At 42.1% G+C, this 17061-nt stretch overlaps 1 protein-coding gene across 2 annotated transcripts in view; it reads right to left on the reverse strand.

Moving 5' to 3' along the window:
* Window positions 1-17061, reverse strand: part of LOC140479917 (mitogen-activated protein kinase 4-like) — a 97405-nt gene that overhangs the window by 30477 nt on the left and 49867 nt on the right. The gene's annotated exons all lie outside the window — the stretch shown is intronic.

The raw sequence follows: 17061 nt of genomic DNA on the forward strand, positions 1-17061 counted from the left end.
GAAGGAGGCCATTCCCCCATCATTTCCATGACAGTCAACAAAGATTTGACGAGATTAATCCCATTATACAGCTCTTGGTCCATAGCCCTGGAGGTAATGACAATACAAGTGCACACCTAAATTTGGGTTAAATATTTCAAGAATTTCTGACTCAACCATTCTTTCAGACTCCCACTACTCTTTGAATGATGATGTTTTTCCTCCACTTTAGCTTTCTACCTCTATGCTCCCTGGTCATTGACCCTCCACTAAAGAAATAGAACACCTTCCTATCCAGTCTATCTATGCCCCTTAATCTTACACACTTCAAACAGGTTCTGTGTTATGCATTGCTAGTCCAATTAATCCTAGTCTATCCAATCTTTCCTCATAGCTCAGACCCTCAAGTACAGGCAATAATTTGATAAATCTCACATGTACCCTCTTGAGGGGCCAGGGCTGCCCTCAGTACTCCAGTTGTGACATAATCATAGTTTTAGACAGTTCCTACATAACCATCTTGTTCTTGTCTCCTATGCATCAACTAATAAAGGCAAACCCATATGTCTGCTTAATCATCTATCTTCCCTGATTTTTTTATGAATCTGTGGATATGCACACCAAGATCCCAGTATTCCTAGGGTCGTACCGTTCATAGTGTAATCCCTTGTTAGCATTGCATCATACTTTTCCAAGTTGAATTCCATTTGCTACTGATCTGCTCGCCTGACCCGTCCATTGATATTCTCCTGCTAATCTCCTCACTATTTACCAAATCTGTTTGAGGCTAGAGTTTTGTGGCACAGGGATACTGTTCCTAACTCTATGTCAGAGGTCCATGTTCACATTCCATCTACACTGCACCTGAGTCATAGCTGTACCCACTGATCCAAACCCCAGATTCTCATCTCCCTTCCACTTCGGCCTGGTTGCAAAGATTATTCTTCCCTCATTGCTAACAACTCCTGTACCTTGGCTACCTTATCTTGGCTACCACTACAGTTACAAGCTCACAGGTAGCTTTCCCTCTAAGCTGCGCAGCCACTCTGAGGATCTTCTGAGATTCCATGCACCAAAATCATTAGAGGGAATACTGCTTGCCTGTACAGTTTTGTCTGTACTTTGCAATTATTGAGCTGCAATAAGATGGATGCCTATAATGAATTCCCCATTGTAAAGGTCACATAATTTTTTTTAAAAATCATTCATGGAATAAGGGCATTGCTGGCTGAGCCAGCATTTATTGCCCATTCTTAGATGTCCTTCTGCAGGTGGTGGTAAGCTGCCTTCTTGAACTGCTGCTGTCCATTTAGTTTACCTAGATCCACAATGTCATATAGAGAAAGTTCCAGGATTTTGACTCAGCGACAGGTAGAAAAGACAATATATTTTCAAGTCAGAATGGTGAGTGACTTGGAGAGGAACTTTCAGATGGTAGTGTTCCCATATATTTGTTGAGGTTAGAGTGGTGCTGGAAAAGCTTAGCAGGATGAAGGGCTTTTGCCTGAAACATCGATTTTCCTGCTCATTGGATGCTGACCTGCTGTGCTTTTCCAGCACCACTCTAATCTTGACTCTAATCTCCAGCATCTGCAGTACCCACTTCTGTCATATATTTGTTACTCTTCTCCTTCTAGATAGTAATGGTCAGGAGTTTGGAAAGTGCTGTCAAAGCAGTCTTGGAGAATTTCTGCAGTGCATCTTGTAGATGATACACACCTCTACTACAGAACTTCGATGTTGGAGAGACAGGATGTTTCTGGACATGATGCCAAACAAGAGGCTGCTTTGTTGTGGATACTGTCAAGCTTCTTGATAGTTGTTGGAGCTGCACCCATTCAGGCGAATAGGGAGTATTCCATCACACTCCTAATTTGTGCCTGTAGATGGTGAACAGGTTTGGGGATTCAAGAGATGAGTTATTTACTGCAGGATTCTTAACTTCTGACCTGCTGTTGTCGCCACTAAATTTATATAGCTAGCTCAGTTCAGTTTCTGGTCAAAGATAACTCTCAGGATGTTGACTGGGAGATGCAGTAATGATAATGTAATTGAATGTGAAGGGGCACAGTTGAGCTGTAAACTACCCCAAAGGTTCTCCTTCCCCATTATTAGTGCCAGTGCTCCTTGAACCAGAACCCACTTCTTCCACACCAGGCAAAGCAGAAAGACATAACAAACAGATATAAAGATAATGACTTGGATTGCAAAACATTCCTTCAAACCTCTCCCCTCAATGTTCTCATTTCTTAAGTATATGCAATTACTGATGAGATTTGAGATCAGGTCATTGCACTTAAACTATACTGGAGCCAAATAACTCCTACCTGCTCAAACCAGTTTTCTCTAACAGTACAGCCTTGACTGTGTCACAGTTTCTTGCAATACAATAAAAAACAGTTACTGATAAAGTCAGAACTCCCTTGTCATTCTCACAATATAAGAATCTAAAGCACAATTAGTGTTTTAAAAACAGTCCGGAAAAGCCAAGAAAAAACCCAGTAATTGTGTTGAAGAAACAAGGAATTAACAATACCTTTTCCTCTCAAGACTCAATATAATGTAGAAAATTATATCTTTGAAATTCAGCAATGTTCTTGTGAGAGACAGGTCTTAGCAAAACAACATGACAGCTGGCTCACACTGCATTATTTTCTGTTATATTTTTCATCCACTGTTGGCCTTTATCCAGCTCATCAATGTCAGCTCAAATTCTATCATGATATATTCCCTGTCTTATTTTCTCCTCTTCCCTCACTTGCCTGACACGATCTCCTTGAATCAAAGTTAATTGGATCTCTGCTGCATGTTGTGATGGGACTATTTAAAAATGGTTGCCAATCTCTCAATTACCTAATGACATTGAGATCACAGCACATATTTGCACTGGGCAAGTGCACTGGTAGGGTCGATATCTAACTGAACTGGCTTTGGCAAGAATACCTCATTCACGTAATTATAAAGCCTGTATGTTTACCACATGAGCAGAGCTACACAACAGTAGATGGCGAGGAAGTATGTATTTGGCCTCTTAAAGAATTGCTTCTCATTTCATTTTTTTAAATGTTTTTGTTCTATGCTGAGTCACAGTATCTGAATTATTTAGCCAATGGAATGGATTGTTACTCAGAGACCAGGGATAACAGTAAGACAAGATTCTCACAGTTGAGTGGTGAAAGGCATCTCTTAACATCCTCATTATTACATTATCTCACTTCATTTCAATGTAGCTTCCCATTCTCCCACCCTCTGGATAGAAACCAGATAGCGACAATTCCCCAGATGAAAATCAGAGTGGACACCCAGGCGACTCCAGCTCACTGCTTACTCCTTTGGCCCTGCATTTTGGACACCAGGTACCAACATCTCAGGGCACATGCTATGCGCAGTTACTCCACATACCTCCCATCCAACTGGACCTCGCAGTCCCCATCAACAAAGCCAGGGATCAATTTCCCTCAGTCTGACAATGTGAGGCAATTCACAGGAGTCGGGCACTTGACCAGGTGCATAGCTGGGCCTTAAGGGCGCTTCTGGTGCTCGGAATCCTGCAAGATCTTGGCAGTGGGCAGCAGTCCTGTTTGTGACGAGTGGGAGAACACAGTGAGCAGAGTTCACTGTGAATGTGGTGTGTAAATAATGAGGTGAGTTTAAAAGATAGTGCGAGTAAACCTGTCAGGGTCCACGGAGAGAAACCTTCCACGGAACTTGCCAAAATTGACACTCAATTTCTGGTAAAATTCGGCCTTTTTATCTAGCTTTAAGTACAGAGATAGACTTGAGTGAACCTGGCAGGCCAGCATGAGAATTCTGACTGAAATTGGCCTGTTTTATTCTTCACAAGTCTGCAATAAGGAAAGCATTGGTCCTTGCAGCTCCAATTGATGAGGAGAAAGAAGGAACATTGAAGGCCTGATATCTCCAGGAAAAGAAAATGTTGTCCATGTGGCTGAGAGAATCTATCAATGTTGTGTACTTGGATTTCCAAAAAGTATTTGATAAGATGCCACTGAAAAGGTTGCTATGCTAATGTAAGGGTAGAAATTACCGTGGATAAAGGATTAGTTGGCTAACAGGAAGCAGAAGGTACAGATAACTGGGTCATTTCTGGGTTGGCAAGCTGCAACTAGTGGATTGTTATGGGATCAGAGCAGGGACATAAACTATTTACAATCTTTATTTAGTTGGAAGGATTGACTGTATGGCAGCTAAATTTGGGGAAGGTACAAAGATAGGCTAGAAAGTAGTGAGGAGGGCAAAAAAAGGTTTACAAAGATAAGTGAAGTAAGTGGGCAAAAAAATTAGCAATATGGAAAAATGTGAACTCATGAAGACATGCAATTTAAATGGAGAAAAATTGCAACACTCAGCAGTACAGAGGGATCTGGGGTTCTGATACATTAATCACAAGAAGTTAGTCTGCAGCTGCAACATGTGAATAACAAACAAATGGAATATTGTTGTTTATTGCAAGGAAATGAAACATAATAGTGCAGACACTTTGCATACTATTGTACAGGACATTGGAGAGACCACATCTGAAGTACTGTGTACAATTTTAGGCACTTTACTTGAGAAAAGAATTAACATCATCAGATGCAGTTCAGAGAATGATAACTTGACATTTACTGGGATGAGAGATGTTATCCTATGACAAAAACGCTGGAAAAATTATGCCTGTAACGGTTGGAAAAATGAGAGGTGATCTTAGTGAAACAAGTAAGGTGCTTAATGGGCATTGACAAGCGAATGCTGAGAGGATGTTTTCCTTGTGGGAAAAACTAGAATGAGGGGACATAGGTTACAAATAAAGGATCTCCCATTTAATAATGAGATGAGGATTCTTTTTTTCCTCATAACAGTGTTAGTATATTTAATTTTCTTCCCCAGACAGTAGCTGAGACAGGGTCATTGAATATTTTTCAGGCAGAGTTAGATTGTTGATTGGGTGGGAGAATCAAAGGATGTGGGGTGAGACAGGAAAGTAGAGTTGAGGACATAATTAGATAGGTTATAGGCTTATCAAATAGTGGAACAGGCTTGAGGGACCAAATGGCCTACTTCGATTATATTTTCACCTTGGTCTAATATCTTTTTTTTATCAAGTAACCAGAAGTCCAGGTTGTAAATTTGTTCACTGCGCTGGTAGATTTGTTCTCAGATGTTTCATCACCACACTAGGTAACATCATCAGTGAGCCTCTGGTGAAGTGCTGGTGTTCTGCCCCACTTTCTCTTTAGGTGTCTTGGTCTGTTAAGGTGGGTGATGTCCCTTTCAGTTCTTTTTCTCAGATGTTGGTAAATGTGGTCCAAAATGATGTTTTTATTGATGGAGTTCCAGTTAGAATGCCAGGCCTCTAGGAATTCCCGCATGTGTCTCTGTTAGTCTGTCCTAGGATTGATGTGTATCCCAGTCAAAGTGGTGTCCTTCTCAGACTGTATGTAAGGATATTCGTGATAGTTGGTTATGTCGTTTGGTGGCTAGCTGGTGCTTGTGTATCCTGGTGGCTAGTTTTACTGGTTGTTGGTACAGGGTCCTTTAGGTTCATCAGTAACCGCTTCAGCGTGTTGGTAAGTTTGTGGGCTACCATGATGCCAAGGGGTCACAGTAGTCTGGTAGTCATCTCTGTGATGTGTTTGATGTATGGTAGTGTAGCTGGAGTCTCTAGGCATGTTGTGTCTTCTTGTTTGGGTTTGTTGCTTGAGAATCAGTGGACTGTGTTTATCGGGTACCCGTTTTTCCTTAATACGCTGTATAGATATTTTTCTTCTGCTGCTCGCAGTCCCTCCAGTGTGTTGTGCTCCATTTAAATAATGTTGTGATGCAGCTCCATATGTGAGTGTTGGGATGATTGCTTCTGTAGTTGAGTATCTGGTCTGTGTCTGTTGCTTTCCTGTAGATGCTGGTCTGCAGTTCTCCACTGACTGTTCATGGCACTCTAACATTTAGGAATGGAAGTCCATTGTTGTTCTGGGATAACACATCCATTTTAGGACAGGTTAATCAGAGAAACATATGGGAATTCCTAATGGTCTGGCATTCAAACCAGAACTCCACCAAAAACACATCTGGACTCAATCTACCAATCTCTGCGAAAAAGAACTGGAAATGGCATCACCCACCTTTACAGACCAAGATACATAAATAGAAAGCAGGACAGAACACCAGTGCTTCAACAGAGGCTCACTGATGATGTTACCTAGCATGGTGACAAACCGACTGAAAACAAACCTACCAGCTCAGCGAGCAAAGTTACAACCTGAACCTCAACCTGCGCTACAAATCTTCTCAAAAACTGCAACCACAAATCCAACCATGGCCTCCTCAGTTTATTTTTAATCATTCATGGGCTGTAAGCATCGCTGGCTAGGTCAGCATTATTGCCCATCCCTAAATACCCAGAAGGCAGTTAAAAGTCAACCACATTGCTGTGGGTCTGGAGTCACAGGTCAGGTCAGCAGTTTCATTCCCTAAAGGACCAGGATTAGTGAACCAGATGGGTTTTTCCAACAGTTGACAATGGACACATGGTCATCATTAAATTCTTGATTACAGATTTTTAAATCAAATTCAAATTCCACAATCTGCCATTATCTGGGTCTCTGGATTAACTGTCCAGCAATAATACCACTAGCCCATCACCTCCCAATTATATATTTTCACCTTGGTCTTGTTTCTTTTTTTTATTGAACAGCCAAAAGTCCATTCTGATCCTCAGAGCAGATTGAAGGATTCCTGTCTTATTGCCATAGTGGAACAAGAAATTGTTTCTTGCACGATTCTATTGAATGGAGCGCAAGCCTTATAATTCAGGATAGAACAGATCCTCCAATCATCAACCCTTATATCAAGGGGAATATTTAGAATACTTCCTTGAAATCTTCCCCAGCACACGATACGGTGGTTTCAGTGGAACACCTCTAGCTCATAACGAATGCTGTTTGCAACCAGAGGTACTGATTAAGCTCGGAAAATCCCCGGTACCTCCACTGGGAGCAGAAGAAAACAACGGCAGCTGCTCTTTTAGGCCATTCCAGGCCTTTTCTCGAAACTGGGAATGCTGTGTACTGCTCTGACTTTTCAAGTTGAAGCTAGGGTTATACAGGTAAGATAGTGATGTAATAGTAATATCATTGGATGAGTGATCAAGAACTCAAGGCTAATATTCTGGAGATATGGGTTTCTATGATACCATGACAGATGGTGATATGTGAATTCAATTAGAATTCCTACAGTGTGGAAACAGGCCATTTGGCCCTCCAAGTCCACACCGTCACTTCAAAGAGTAACCCACCCAGATCCATTCCCCTGCACCAATTATTCTAGACTTCCCCTAACTAATGCACTGAGATTACATATCCTCAAACACTATGGGTAATTTAGCATGGCCAATTTAACTAACCTGCATATCTTTGGACTGTGGGAGGAAACCAGAGCACCCGGAGAAAACCCACGCAGACACGGGGAGAACGTGCAAACTCCACACAGTCGCCCGAGGTTGAAATCGAACCCAGGTCCCTGATGCTGTAAGGTAGCAGTGCTAACCACTGAGCCACTGTGCTGCTCCAATAAAATCTGGAATTTTAAAAAATAAGACAGTCTAATTTTTTATCTGCATCCACAAGATCTGAGTTCTTCTGGCTAGGTCAGCATTTATTGCCCATCCCTAATTGCCCAGGGGGCAGTTAAGAGTCAACCACATTGTTATGTGTCTGAAGTCATATGTAGACCAGATCAAGTAAGGATGCCAGTTTCCTCCTCTAAAGGAGTTAGTGTACCAGATTAGTTTTACAATAATCATTAGTCGTTATATGGTTGCTATTAGACTAGATTTTTATTCCAGATTTTACTGGATCCACATTTCACCATCTGCTATGGTGGAATTCAAATCCACGACCCCAGAGTATTTTCTAGAGCTTTGGATTACAGGTCTAGTGACATTATCACTACTCCACAACCACCTCCCTAACTGGAGACCCATGTTGTAAAAAGAAAATTTTGATTTACCTGTCAATGATACAGAATTTGAAAAGCCTATTAAAATGCTTAAACGTGTCTATAAGGTCTCATTCACTTGAGATTATGGACTTTGTCACCTGCTTTATCAAATTAGTGTAGGTTGATAAATGATAGACTTGACCTTCAGTCTCTTCCTTTAGTCGTTGAGGCCATTCTCATTTGAGCAATAAGGCACACGCCCGAGCATATTATTGCCTGGCAGGTATTGCATTGTTTAAATACTTCTAAAATAAAAGTATAATTTGCACAAACTGGAACTTTCTAACATTGGCATGGGTACAACAGTGTTTCAGTAAACTTTTGCATCGATGTTCAATAGAATGCGAGTAAAGTCTGGATAAGTCTGGATAAAGTAAATGTCTGGATAGGAATAATGTGATCAAGGATAGTCAGCATGGTTTTGTGAAGGGCAGGTCGTGCCTCACAAACTTTATTGAATTCTTTGAGAAGGTGACCAAGGAAGTGGACGAGGGTAAAGCAGTAGATGTGGTGTATATGGATTTTAGCAAGGCGTTCGATAAGGTACCCCATGGCAGGCTAATGCAAAAACTATGGAGGTATGGCATTGAGGGTGCATTAGAGATTTGGATTAGGAATTGGCTGGCTGGAAGGAGACAGAGGGTAGTAGTTGATGGTATAGGTTCATCATGGAGTGCAGTTACTAGCGGTGTTCCACAAGGATCTGTTTTGGGACCATTGCTGTTTGTCATTTTTATAAATGACCTGGAGGAGGGGCTTGAAGGCTGGGTGAGCAAGTTTGCGGATGACACGAAAGTCGGTGGAGTTGTGAACAGCGAAGAAGGATGTGGCAGGTTACAGCGGGATATAGATAAGTTGCAGAGCTGGGCAGTAAGGTGGCAAATGGAATTCAATGTAGCTAAGTGTGAAGTCATTCACTTTGGTAGAAGTAACAAGAAGATGGATTACTGGGCTAATGGTAGACTACTTGATAGTGTGGATGAGCAGAGGGATCTTGGTGTCCATGTACACAGATCTTTGAAAGTTGCCACCCAGGTAAATAGTGCTGTGAAGAAGGCATATGGTGTACTGGGCTTTATTGGTAGAGGAATTGAGTTCCGGAGTCCTGAGGTCATGTTCCTTAATACTCTGGTGCGGCCTCACCTGGAGTATTGTGTGCAGTTTTGGTCGCCATATTATAGGAAGGATGTGGAGGCATTGGAACGAGTGCAGAGGAGGTTTACCAGGATGTTGCCTGGCATGGTAGGAAGATCGTATGAGGAAAGGCTGAGGCACTTGGGGCTTTTCTTATTGGAGAAAAGAAGGTTTAAGGGAGATTTGATAGAGGTGTACAAGATGATTAGGGGTTTAGATAGGGTTGACAGTGAGAACCTTTTTCCGCTAATGAAGTCAGCTGTTACCAGGGGACACAGCTTTAAATTAAGGGGTGGTAGGTATAAGACAGATGTTAGGGGTAGATTTTTTACTCAGCGGGTTGTGAGCTCATGGAATGCCCTGCCAGTAGCAGTGGTGGACTCTCCCTCTTTATGGTCATTTAAGCGGGCATTGGACAAGCATATGGAGGTTATTGGGCTAGTGTAGGTTAGGTAGGCTTCGGTCGACGCAACATCGAGGGCCGAAGGGCCTGTACTGCGCTGTATTTTGCTATGTTCTATGTTCTAAAGATAAAGCTTTAAATTTCCCACAACACTTATTTCCCAATCCCTACTTCATCACTGTGGGGAATAAATTGTGAAGGAACATTTTCTTTGCCTTATTTGGGAGAAGCCAATTGCTAATTGTCTGCTTAGAGAGATAGGTACAAATCAGCAGGTGGAGTGAACTTCAGAGAGTAGACCCTTATTCTTTAGATATGGAATAGTAGGTATACCTCCAGCTCTCAAGAGTTATGAGATTGTCTGGAACAAAGGTTGCTGTTACAAAATTGTGTCTGCTTTAAATATCTCCTCATTGTCATTGACATTGCCACTTCCCTAAGTGGAAAGTGCATCTGATTTTTATAGGCATTGACTCATACTGCTCTCTATCTACTCAACACAAAATAAAATGGGAACATGATAACGCCATGCCCTTGTGATTATATTACCATGCCCTTGTAATTACATTGTGATTTTACACGATTGCTTCTTCGATCTCTTTGATAGAATGAGTTCTGACAGGGATCGATACTGCTTTATTTCACAGTGCACATATACAACACTTCCATGACCATCTTGTTTAATTCAAGTCGTACAACAAATTTGTATGGAACAATAAAAAATAAAAAATGCATCAATTTTTTAATTAATTCATGACAAAAAAAAGCATTGCTAGCTAGGCTAGCACTTATCACCCATCCATAATTGCTCAAATGGCAGTTAAGAGTCAAACACATTGCTGTAGGTCTGGAGTCACATGTAGACCAGACCAGGTGAGGATGCAGTTTTATTTCCTAAAGGGTATTAGTGAACCAGATGGAGTTTTCCAACAGTCAATTCATGGTCATTATTGGATGCTTAATTCCATATTTTTATTGAATTTTCATTGAACCCGATCCCCAGAACATTTCCTGGGTCTCTGAATTAACAGTCCAGTGATAATATTACTAGGCCATCATCTCCCCGAGGAGAAAGTGAGGACTGCAAATGCTGGAGATCAGAGCTGAAAATGTATTGCTGGAAAAGCGCAGCAAATCAGGCAGCATCCAAGAAGCAGGAGAATCGACGTTTCGGGCATGAGCCCTTCTTCAGGAATGTTGCTTTTCCAGCAACACATTTTCAGCCATCAACTCCCCGAATATACTATTCACCAAATGGATATTTAGACTTATGTTTTATAAATTATTTGAACAATCTCTACCATAACTATATATAACCCGATACCTCCAACATTTTCTTGGGACATTGGGAGACTCAGAAACCAGTCATAACAAACTCAGCAATAAGTGCTAGCCTAGCTAGCAATGCTTTTTCTTTGCCATGAATGTTGTCTTTATATCTATGTATGAATACCTTGTAAATTTTCAGCAAAACTATGCAAGCTTTCCATTATCTCCAATAATAAGTCCATAACGCAATAAGACATTGGAGTGAAAATAAGGTCATTAAACCCATCAAGTCCGCTCCACCATTTAATCATGTCAGATGGGCATTTCAACGTCATTTACCCGCACTTTTCCCGTAGCCTTTTATTTCTTGCGAGATTAAGAATTTATCAATCTCTGCCTTGAAGACATTCAACGTCCGGCCTTCACTGCGCATCGTGGCAGTGAATTCCGCAGACCCACCACTCTCTGGCTGAAGAAATGTCTCCTCATTTCTGTTTTAAATTGATGTCCTCTAATTCTAAGGCTGTGCCCACTGGTCCTAGTATCTCCGCCTGACGGAAACAAATTCCCAGCATCCACCCTACAATAAAACATCCAGGCTTACTGTCAGGCATACTGAAGAATAGGTTACAGTCTCATATTTGCAACAGTATACATTGCTGCAAGTCCTTCTTGTCTTACAACTGACACCTATCCAATTAGAGTTGTCCTTCAATGTGCATATCGTGGAACAGCAACCACAAACTGGCGTTTCTCAGGGCATAGAGATAGCACAGCTGACATTTCGTTTTGTGTACATGTGCATATTCCCACATCTGTGAGTGTGTAAATACCAACCTACACAGCTTACCCATCGTTAGCCACATTCCCAAGACTTTTCCCAATGCCCAATGTAGCTCAGCATATTATCATTGTTCAACGTGGCACCATCACACACAGGAAAGCCTTCAAATGCTTCAAAGCATTTTATTCACTAAGATCAAAAGTGAACAATAACCAAACAAACAGAAGCTGCACTTGTCTTTTAGAACAGAAATGGATTGCTTGCCTTTCAAGAACTAATGGATTTACAGTAAATGAATAATTGGTGCATCCAGCTCTCATCTACTGGAATCAGATGTCAATTACATCATACATAGAAATAAAAATAGGGACAGCAGTAGTCCCTCAAGCTTACTCCCCAATTCATTCTGACCATCCAACTCAATAGCCTGTTCCCATGTTTCCCCCATATGTTTTGCTCCCTCTTATCTCAAGTGCTATATCCAACTCCTTGAATTCATACAATGTTTTGGCCTTGAATGCTTTCTGTGGTATTGAATTCCATAGGCTCACTGCTCTCTCCGAGTGACGAAATATCTCCTCATCTCATTCCTAAATGGCTCACTCCATATCCATAGACTGTGACCTCTGGTTCTGGACTCCCCCATCTTCGGGACCATCCTCCCTGCATCTGTCCTGTCTAGTCCTATTAAATCCTGTCTGTCATGTAGTGCCCAATACTGCTCCACTTTTATCAAGTAGACGTTGATGTCCCTCCTGTTCAATATCTTCATCTTCCGTGTCAGAAGAGAAGCTTCTGCCTCTCTTAGCTTGTCAGCCCCTATCTCATCTCCTCTTTGCCTGCTCCAGTTGTGCAGAGCACAGCATGCTAGGATTATGTGGCATGCTCTGTCCAAAATATACTGCAAGACCCACCTCGATTGATCCAAGGAGAAGAACTTCATCTCCAGGAAGCCAACTATCTGCTCCACCCAGGCCCTGTGTGAAGAATGGGCTGCATTACCTTCACACTGGGCCTCAGTCAAGGCTTTCTGTTTTTCCTCTCTTCACTCTTTTTTCTTCTCTCGTCTATTATTTTGACTTACCTCTTGCCGAGTTTGGTCCCAGTGTGGGACCTGGCGGCATCATCAATGGCTGCATCGGTGAGGTGGGCCCAAAGCAGACTCATGGCGGCAGCGGAGTCAAGGTTGGGCCAGTGTAGTACCCGCCAGCATTGGTGGCATCTGCATTGCAAGGTCCATGGAGGACTCATAGTGGCGAGGGCATCAGTGAAGGTGAGATAACGCCAAACAGTGGCAATGTTCATTCTAGCGGTGGCAGTACAGCAAAGGGGACCCATACTTGGCCACCAAGGCCTTGGCCCATGTCCCATGATGGAGCACTTAGCAAGAAGGACTGTAAAATTGGACATTTCCTTTATTTATTCACTTTCTGCCTTTATATTCGATGTTTTGGTTTATTTTACTGTGTTTTAAGATGGCGCTGGAGAGTGGCCACACCATACAACACTTTTTGCTGTATTTTGTAACAAGATACACTTGACCATAAATAAATCAACTAAGTCAGTCAGAGGCTATGTAACAGAATCATCAGCATTGGCCACTGTCCCTGTCCCCCAGTAACCAGACTTGTAAGACATCCAACCCTTAAATTAAGCAGCAACATGAGAGCTCTCAAGGATATAGGCATCGTGGAAGCTCCTCGGGTGCTTGGTTCAGATTTCTTAAGATGTGGTCCTGATGATCAAAGATCACTTACAGATTGATGAACTTTTTATTGATGAACTCAGCTGCATAATGATATGGTGCTGTCAATGTGTCATATGGACAGTCTTTATCACCCTGCACATGGGGGCTGCCAATGTTACGTTGCCAAAGCCTATTGCCCTTGCTGCAACAGTGATCTCATCACAGGGAAACAAGATGAAGCAGAGTGATCTGCCACAAATCAGATTGCACAACAGTCCAAATATATTTGTTGATCAAGGATTGAGAGAACCCACATAGGTCCCCAGTGGCTCCTTAGAAAGGGCCAGTTCAATAAAATGTCAGTGCAGCTGTTGCCTTGACAGCCACTGGGACAGGATGGTCACTCGCCCCTTCACGTCATCGATCCCATTCCAGAAGCTGGCATAGGGCAGTCACTGTGCCCCAGGTCACCCTCAGTCTATGCTGATACTGCCCTTCGCAAATCTAGAAGACATCAAGGACATTAGACTCTGGCCTCCTCTATCTCCTGCACATCCTGAGGGGATCTTAATCTGTGACCTCTTCGTGTGGAGACTGGCATCTATATGCTGTTGGTCTTGGACATTCAGGTACATCTGTTTCCTTCTCCACTTCTCTGGGCCTTTATTGCATGAAGCAGCAACAACAATAATCCCTAGCTGTGGCTGAATCCCTTAGTGCACACATGCATCCCTGCATGAGAAACATAGGAAACTGCACATGTTCTCAGCAATGTAAGCAGTCAGTATTCACTTCACTCACAAATGATGGCTTAGCACAGTACTCCGGACATGGGATATGGAGCATTCCAACAGGAGGGGCTGTGGAATACCTCAACATAATACATTATGTTGGACCTTATTCTGATTAATGCAGCACCTGCCACATCGCAAAGTGACAGGAAGAAATTTCAAGAGTCTCAGACCCTGTCCTATAAACATCACATTATCCTAGAAAGCTGTCATTGCCTGTAGGAGGGAAATAGATAAGAATAGTTGGTGCTTGTTTTTGACCAGTGCAGATTAGATGGGCCTAAGGGTCTTTTTCTGTGCTATAGACATCAGTGACTCCGTGAGCATGTTGGAGAATATTTATATTTCAAGGCGATAGAGAATCAATTCCTTGGCCTGAACAGCCTGTGAAATCTTTGATTATCTCTGTGCTGTAAAGTATCTGATTTGAACATATTCCTGAGGGCCTTTACTGTCCATGAAAAGTGCCTCAGCTGATTAAAAGAAAACCTCCATCTGGTTAAAATGGAATACTTCAAGAAGACAATGGTTTCATCAACAAGTTATACAGTCACAGAGATGCACTGCTGAGAAACAGACCCTTCAGCCCAACTTGTCCGTAATGACCAGATATCCTAAACTAATCTAGTCCTATTTGCCAGCACTTGGCCCATATCCCTCTGACCCCTTCCTATTCATGTTCCCATCCAGATGTCTTTTCTCACTGAGTTTTAGTTTATTCGTTCATGGGATGTCCCAGCCAGTGTTTGTCACCCATCCCTAACCGCCCAGAGGGCAGTTAAGAGTGGACTGGCATCGCCGTGGGTGTGGAGTCACATGTGTATGCCAGGCCAGGTTTATTCACCAATCATCGTCACATGGGCATGAAATTATCTATTGAATGTTTAAATTGAGAATAAAACACCCTTTTAAAAATAAAGTCAAAGTACTAGAAATGATGGAGATCTGAATTAAAAACAAAGTGTAAGAGGAACACAGAAGAACTGTGCAGACAGAAACAGTGTTAACATCTCGAATCCAATGTGAGTTTATCAGAGCTGAAAGGAGATGGAAAAGTAGGGTTTTTTAATGCTGTTGACAAAAGAGGAGGAGGAGGAGGAGGACCAAATAGAACAAATGGAAACAGTGCCCCAGAGCAAAAGGCGTGTTATTGGTAGTAGAGGAGAGATTCAGATGAAGAGTATGTGTTCACGTTAATAGCAGAAAAGAGGTCAGCTCTGCTGAGAACAATCACATGTAAACAAGACATAGGATGGGGGGAGGGTGAGTGGTGCAGTATTAGCTAATCAAAAGGAATGATACATGTCAAGGTCTGAAGTTATTGAACACAATGCTGAGTATGAAGGCAGGAAAGTGCCTAAGTTGAAAATAAAGTGCCATTCGTCCAACTTACATTGGGATTCAAACAGCAGACCTGGAACAGAAATGTTAACATGAAAGCAAGATGGTTTATTGAAATGGCAAAAAACTGGAAGGTCGGGATAATTCTTGTGGATAGAGCAGGGATATTTCGCAAAGCATTTGGTTATATCAATGTAGATGAGATCGCACTGTGAGTAGTGAATACAATAGACTTGATTGAAAGAAGCACAAGTAAACCCTACTTCACCTGAATGGTGTGTGTGGGGTCTTGGACAAAGAAGAGGGAGCAAGTGAAAGAGCAACTGTTGGATCCTTCAGTGATCTCATAGGAAGATACGACAGGAGAATAACGAGGGATTTCAGTGACAGAGGAACAGACCCAAGTGTTGTAGAGGGAATGGTCCCTTTGGGATGCTGGCAAGGGAGGACAGGGGACAATGTGTCTGGTGTGCCCTTTTTTAAATGTGGTTGTTCGTTTTGCATCTTCACACTCTTCGCTTGGAAAATAGTATGAAACTCAGGAACTGATGAAAGACTTCACGGACTTTGATGTGAATACTGTTTTGCCTGAGACCCCATCGGAGGCAGCTTCGACGATGAGGTGGCTTCGGCCCCAGCCCACCATCCAGCGAACCGAGGTTCCTTACAGTGGCTTTTGTGATGTCTTCCTTCACAGAATCAGCAATGAGGTGGGTCCTTGGGGCACCTTCAGGATTCTGTGGAAGCTTGCAGCCTGAGATTTCGATGACTCAGAAAGGATATTCTGATTCTGAACAGGCCTGTTTCAACAGCGGCTTCTGGCCCAGTATTCCAGTGGTCTGGTGTGGCAATCTTGCAATGGCACTGTCTTTTCCTGAACCCAGGAGCCGGGAATTGAACTAAATGGAGTTTGTCTTAACTTCTTTTATTTTTTCTTATGTATGCCTTCTGTTATTCATATAAGCACTGTGGTATGGCAATATAAACACTTTTCACTGTTTTCTTTTGTAAAAAATACAAGTGACAATAAATGACTATTCCATTCTATTCCTTCCAGGGCAGTAAACGTTGTATATCCAAGCAAGTAAATTCATTAGTCCCAGTCTTTCGGATGAGGAGAGGATTACCTATGCATATTAGATAAATGTACCCTGTTGGATACCAAATCAGAATTCAAGGTTTGAACTCTTGTCACAATTCTATGATACTGTCCACAGCCTACACCTTCAGCTTACAGATGAAAATTCAGCCCTTACATTGTAAAATGATTGTAACAAAAACAATCCAAAATTGAACAAATAACAAGCATTTACCTAATAAAATATAAACAAAACTGAGAGCTCTACACTTCACACTGATCGCCTGTAAATTACTTCACATTAAACACCAGCATGTGAGATATCGAATGTGACTCATATAAATCTGCTTCTTGCTGATGATATTGCGTCGCAGGAATAATCTACTGGAGATGGCGCTGAGTAAAGCCCACCATACGGTTTCCTATCACACATGTAGACACTTCAGTGGGAGAAAGGTCTTCCTTGTATTCTAAATAAGTCCCATTAAAGACAGCCAATGTTGTTGTTTACCTTAAGATCTCCTTTTCCCAACTTACACTGTAGGCTCACAAAGCAGCCCCCATACTGAAGCATTCCCCAAAAAAATCAAAATGTGA

This window comes from Chiloscyllium punctatum, chromosome 1 (genome assembly GCF_047496795.1).
Source record: "Chiloscyllium punctatum isolate Juve2018m chromosome 1, sChiPun1.3, whole genome shotgun sequence".
NCBI lineage: Eukaryota > Metazoa > Chordata > Chondrichthyes > Orectolobiformes > Hemiscylliidae > Chiloscyllium > Chiloscyllium punctatum.